The following is a 6,622-nucleotide window of genomic DNA, read 5'->3' on the forward strand; positions in this document are numbered from 1 at the left end:
TGTATATATAGACCCCCTGGGGTGAGGGGCCCCGCCCAGGAGGCACTGAGCAAGGGAGGGGTCCATCTCCCCGCTGGCTGGGAGGGGGCTCTGAGGCAATCTCTAAGGGTTGCATACCCCGGGGAGAGGGGGCAGCTGCCACTCCTGCCTGTGTTCCAAGCAGACCTTTCTAAGGACAGCAGTCTCAGGCCTGCTGCGTTAACTCTTTTCTTCACAGTGATAAACTAAACAAATATGTGCAATGCCTGTCTACTGAAAACTACAAAACACTTCTGAGAGAAATTTTAGAAGACCTAAATAAATAGAGGAATGTACCAAATTCGCGCCTCAGACTCAATACTGATGGCAAGTCTTCACAAATTGATCTAGAAGTTCAACACAATCCCAGTCAAAATCCTAGCAGGTGGGCTTCCCTGGTGGCGCAGTGGCAGAGAGTCCGCCTGCCGATGCAGAGGACACGGGTTCGTGCCCCGGTCTGGGAAGATCCCACATGCCGCGGAGCGGCTGGGCCTGTGAGCCATGGCCACTGAGCCTGCGCGTCTGGAGCCTGTGCTCCGCAACAGGAGAGGCCACAGCAGTGAGAGGCCCGCGTACCGCAAAAAAAAAAAAAAAAAAAAAAAAAAAAAAAAAAAAACCTAGCAGGCTTTATCGTAGACATTGACAAACACCTTAAATTTATATGGAGAGAAGCCGGTTGGAGCCTGCGGTGTCGTGCAGGTGTCTATTCTTCAATCACTATGTCAAGTGACACAGATGTTTCTCTTTCTTCATATGATGAAGATCAGGGATTTAAACTCATCCAAAAAGCTAGAGAGGCACCATTTGTCCCCATTGCAATGGCAGGTTTTGCAGCAATCGCTGCGTATGGATTATATAAATTGAAGAGCAGGGGCAATACTAAAATGTCTGTTCACCTGATCCACATGCGTGTGGCAGCCCAAGGCTTTGTTGTGGGAGCAGTGGCTCTTGGTATGGGCTATTCCATGTATTGAGAATTCTGGGCAAAACCTAAACCTTGGAAGAGGAGATGCTGTCTTGGTCTCGGTGGCGCTTGCTTTAGTTAGACATCTCATATTGAGGTTATATGTTTATGTTGAAAATAAATTCTGCGGGTCAGACAATAACATGGTAATTTGAATACTGGCTTCCTTTCTTGCAGGCTTGATTTGCCTAGTGACTAGTTCACTAGCTATAGGTCATTCAGGGGAGTCAGATTAGCACAAAAACATGTCACTTTTAAATGCACTTGATAGTGGTACAATGTCCACCTTCTTAAACTCTTCTGATAAAATTAGTTGTAAAGAGGACAACATGCTCCCCGTCGCTGCAGAATGTCATATGCTTTTGATGTAATGGAGGAGTCCTATCTACCCCATTTAATTTAACTCTTTCTGACTGCCTTGTGGACTGAGTACTGTTTTTAAGGTCTGGCTGGCTCTTGAAGAACCCTTTCAGAACAGTGCACGGAATACAACATTATAAACCTCCCAGCAACTATGTGTGTGTTTTTAAACCAAACCTAAAGAGCTGGTAACAGCTGCTTTGAAGTAGTATCTGTTTCAGAATCATAGTTGTAAACATGAGAATAACTTAACTATAGATCCCCGTTTAGCTCTTTTGTAATTGCAGAATTATAGTTTGCTGCTGTTATATTAGAATAATTTTTAAATGGCATTTTGAAATAGAAGTGTGTATTTTAAGTGCTAATGCAAAGGTAAATGAAAAATACTTTAAAAAATTTATATGGAAATGCAAAAGAATTAGAAAAGCCAAAAGAATTTTGAAAAAGAAGAAAAAAGTTGGAAGACCTGATTTCAAAATTCACTCTAAGGCTATAATAATCAAGACAGTGTGATACTGTCCTAAGGAGGGACATATAGATCAGTGGAACAGAATAGAGAATAGAGACCTACAGACCTAGAGACCTACAGACCTAGAGAATAGAGAAACAGACCTACACATATTTCTTTTAAAAATGATAATGGAAAAATTAGATATCAATATTAAAGAAGAACAACCTCAACCCTTACCTCACGTCATACACAAAAATTAACTTAAAATGGATCATAGACCTAAATGTAAAAACTGAAATTACAAAAACTTCGACATGAAAATGTAGGTGAATATCTTCATGGCCCTAGAGTAGGCAGATTTCTTAGATAGGACACAAAAAGCACAGACCATTTAACACATTTTTTTGGATAAACTTAAAACCTTTTGCTCTTCAAAAGGAAATGCCCTGGTGGCGCAGTGGTTAAGACCCCACACTCCCAATGCAGGGGGCCCAGGTTCGACCGCTGGTCCGGGAACTAGATCCCACATGCATGCTGCAACTAAGGAGTCCGTCTGCCACAACTAAGGAGCCCTCGAACCCCAGATAAGGAGCCTGCTTGCTGCAACTAAGACCCAATGCAACCAAATAAATAAGTAAATAAATAAATAAAAAGGAAATGAAAAGACAAGGCACAACTTGGAGAAAATATTTTCAATACATATATTTGGCAAAGAATTTGTATCCAGACATACAAGTGCTTTTACAACTTCATAATTAGAAGACAGGCAACCTAATTTTTTTAAATGGGCAAAAGATTTCAGGAACCTCATAAAAGAAGATATAGAAATGGCCAGTAAGCACATGAATTATTTCCAAAATCATTAGCCATCAAGGACATGCAAATTAAAACCACCATGAGATGCCACTCTACATTCACTAGAATAGCTGAGATTTAAAGATTTACACTAACATACTGGCAAGGATGTAGAGCAGCTGGAACTCTCATTTACTGCTGGTGGAAAAGCAAAGCGGCATAACCACTTTGGAAAACAATCTGGTACTTTATAATACATATTTACCATATGATCTAGCAGCTCTACTCCTAGATTTTTAACCAAGATTTATACACGTGTTCATAGCAGCTTTATTCATAATTACCAAAAATAGGAATGACTGAAATGCCCATCGACGGGTAAAGGAATAAACGAATCGTGATAGTCACGTAACAGAATACTACTTAGCCATAAAAAAGGAACAAACTAGTAACACACACAACCACAAGGGCGGATCTCAAAAACACCATGCAAACACAAAAGAACATATACTGTATGATTACTACTCCAGAGAAGACTAATCTATTAGGACCAGGGATGGGAGGTGAGAATTGCTAGGAAAAGGCACGGGGAAACTTTGGGGTAATAGAAAAATTCTATACCCTGTTGCAGTGGTGCTCACATGGTATACAGGTTTGTCAAAACTCATCAGATTGTATGCTTAAAATGGGTACATTTTATTGCACGAGAATTACACCTTGATAGAGTTGATATTTTTAAATGAATGTAGGCAAAAGTATAACAAAACCGCTTCCTCTTCTGCTTGAGAATTTGCCCTTTGGTTAATTGTCTAGCTATGTTCCCCTGGTAACCAGATAAAGGTAGAATGTCAACAATTTAACTAGGCAACACTGCTTACGGTAACAATCGCCCCTATTAGAAGATGCACGATGTGGACAGGCAGGAACTAGAAATGAACTATGAACGCCTGAGAGAAGCCATAACTCTGGCTTCCTGGAGGACAGTGACTCTTGAAGCAGAGCACGTCTCTTGTGGAGACGCTGGAAGCTACACCTATGCAACTGTCACAAGATATATGGCTCCTGTGAGGCGTAAGGTTTGGAAGCCCTGCCCAGCATGAATCTCATCCCCTTGCGTGTGAGCTGTCACCTGTGGGTCCAAAGATGTAGCCTTGATGGCTGTAAAAATCGCTCCATGATTCCTTCAGAAAAAGAAGATGTAGCTCCCCTGCTGGCCAACTGTATTTCCTGCACATCTGAGCAGATGGTTGCCAAGGGTGGCCCTTGGTCATCTTACAGATGGGGCTGGGGATTTAGTGGACTAAGAAGATCCCCCGATGGACACTGCAGTGTGTATCTCACAGAAGAGTAAGAGAAATGGCCATGAAACATATGATGGATGACCTGTTAACCTCAGAAATTATCAAGGGGGGATTCCCCAGTGGTGCAGTGGTTGGGAGTCCACCTGCCAATGCAGGGGACACGGATTCGAGCCCTGGTCCGGGAAGATCCCACATGCCGCGGAACAACTGGGCCTGTGCGCCACAACTACTGAGCCTGCGCTCTAGAACCCGCGAGCCACAACTACTGAAGCCCGCGTGCCTAGAAGCCGTGCTCTGCAACAAGAGAAGCCACCGTGATGAGAAGCCGGCGCACCGCAACGAAGAGTAGCCCCCGCTCGCTGCAACTAGAGAAAGCCCACGCACAGCGACGAAGACCCAACGCAGCCAAAAATAAAATAAATAAATTTATAAATTATCAAGAGGATGCAAGTCTAGTCGTAAAGCAGTGGCTGGCACTGGCTGAATGAAACCAAGACTACAATGAGATACCAGTACCATCCATCCAATGGGAAAAAAAAAAATCAAGAATTCTGACAATACCAAGCGTTGGAGAAGATACATAGCAACAGGATCACTTGAGCTTTGCTGGTGAGCAAGCCAGTTAGCAAATCAATTTGACATTATCTTGTGAAGTTGGAAACTTACATTTCTACAACCCAGAATTCTACTCCTAGGTATGCCCAACATAAATTTTTGCACTTGTATGCCTGGGGACACGTATAAGAACGTTCACAGTGTCTTTGTTCGTATTAGCGAAAACCTGTAAGCAACTCAGACGTCCACAGACAAGATTATGGATGTATAAACTGTGGTACATGCACAGAAGGGCAGAGTATCCAACAGTCGAAATGAAAGAAATGGCAGCTACATGGAACAATATTGTAACAATTTTGCTCTCTGACCACAAGGTAACAAAATTTTAAATTAACAACAAGATTAAAAACGAACGTTTGGAAACTAAAATACTCTTTGTTGGCTGCCCATTGAAGACGCAGTGTTTCTAACAGAGACACTCCTGCGTTTGGGCAGAAAAAATGTGGTGCTGGACCGCCCAGCACAGCGCAGGAGGGCTTAGCATTTTTGGTACTGACACCCCACCGTCCGTGTGACACGAGAAAGCCCACACGCACTTGCAAATGGACAGCCCCCTTGGGTGACAAGCACTGCCCGCCCCTCCACCCAGCACCCAGCACCCAGGATAAAGTCCAGGCTGTCTGACGGGGCCTCAGGGCCTTGACGATTGCCCGGCCTCCCCGTCTCTTGTCCCTGCTCTGTACACTTCAGCTGCCCCAAACTCCCTTGACTCTGGGTCTTTGTACCTTCCCCTCCCTTTCCCCACCCGATATTCCTCTAACCTGGCTGGCTCCTTCCAGGGTTTAGGTCTTCAGAAGTCATTCCCCTGGGGCGCACCCCTGACCCCCAGCCAGGGCTAGATGCCCTTTGCCTCGGCTTCCCCAGCAAAGCCCTCGCCCACTGTGTGGTCGCTGTCTGTTTGTCGATCTGTGTGCTCCACTTACTGTAATTCTCTGTAATGCTTGTGATGCCACCATGGCCACCTGGATACCCAGCACGGTGTATGGCACACAACTGCTGCTCAGTAAATCTAGTCCCTGTTGAATTGCCTTGTGTGTCAAAGAGCACACAGCACTGCCCGAGTCCAGAGTGGAGGGAGTGTGGGAATGGGACGGCTCCCTCAAGGCACAGGTGACACACGAAGAAAAAGGATTAGCCTCCCGTGGGTGATTCCCTCAAGGGGCCTCAGGGAGCGTCCAGGCCACCCAGAAGTGCACTCCATCCCCCGCACTGTGTCGGTGGGCGAGACACTTCCCCGCTGACTGTGCCCTGCTCTCACTTCCCTCTGAATTTGCCATTTCTAACATCATCTCCAAGTGTCTGTCCGTCATCCGTTGCCACTTCTGCCGGCGCAGGCCCTTCCACGTGCTTCTTGGAAGGTCCCACTCACCGAGTCTCTGCTGGCCTTCTTTTCCTTCATTCTCCCCACTTCCGTGCTGCCCTCAGCAGTCACCCAGCCCTCCCCAGCCCTCCCCTGATTCTCAGCTGCTGAGTGCCGCAGGCTCCGGCTCCGGCTCTGCATGCTCACTTCCCCGCAGGATTTCACCCTCCTTCCCCCACAGCGAGCTCACCTCCTGACCTGCAGGCTCCCAAACCAAGGCCCACTGAGGCTCCCCGCAGCCCAGGTGCTCTGGGAATGGACCAGACCAGCCTCCCACTTAGGGACCTCACCGTTTGGGGCACTGCCCATCCCACCACTGCATCCCGGCCACACACCTCTCACCCTGCTCCTCCTGTCCGGCCAGGTGCAAACCGGCAAGCCCTCAAGCCTTCTCCCCTCCCAGCCCACCCTGTTTCCCTCCCGCGCCCATCTGCCCTCCCTCCCCCAGGTGCACAGGGCCTGCTCCATGCCCCTTGTCCCACCACTTCGCGCCCTGGCTCAGCCCCCTCTGACGGGCCTTTCCCAGCCCATCCTGAGGCAGTCCGAGGCTGGGAGGGCACTCACAGGGCAAGGTGGCCTGGTGTCCTCCCAGGGACATTTCATGGACCTCGGCATGACCAAGCAGCCCTGCTACCAGCCTGCACACTCAGCACCCTGCTCCACTCTCCCCAGTCCTGGCTCTCCGCCTCACCCTGCTCTCAGCACAGGGTCAAACGGCGGCTGAAGCCTAGAGAGCACTGGGTATGAGCTTACACACC

At 47.3% G+C, this 6,622-nt stretch overlaps 1 pseudogene; it reads left to right on the forward strand.

Moving 5' to 3' along the window:
- Positions 1–737: 737 nt before the first annotated feature.
- LOC117308713 (HIG1 domain family member 1A, mitochondrial pseudogene) lies at positions 738–1,040 on the forward strand (annotated as a pseudogene).
- The last annotated feature ends 5,582 nt before the right edge of the window (positions 1,041–6,622 follow it).

Source organism: Tursiops truncatus, chromosome 17 (genome assembly GCF_011762595.2).
Source record: "Tursiops truncatus isolate mTurTru1 chromosome 17, mTurTru1.mat.Y, whole genome shotgun sequence".
NCBI classification, from domain to species: Eukaryota; Metazoa; Chordata; class Mammalia; order Artiodactyla; family Delphinidae; genus Tursiops; species Tursiops truncatus.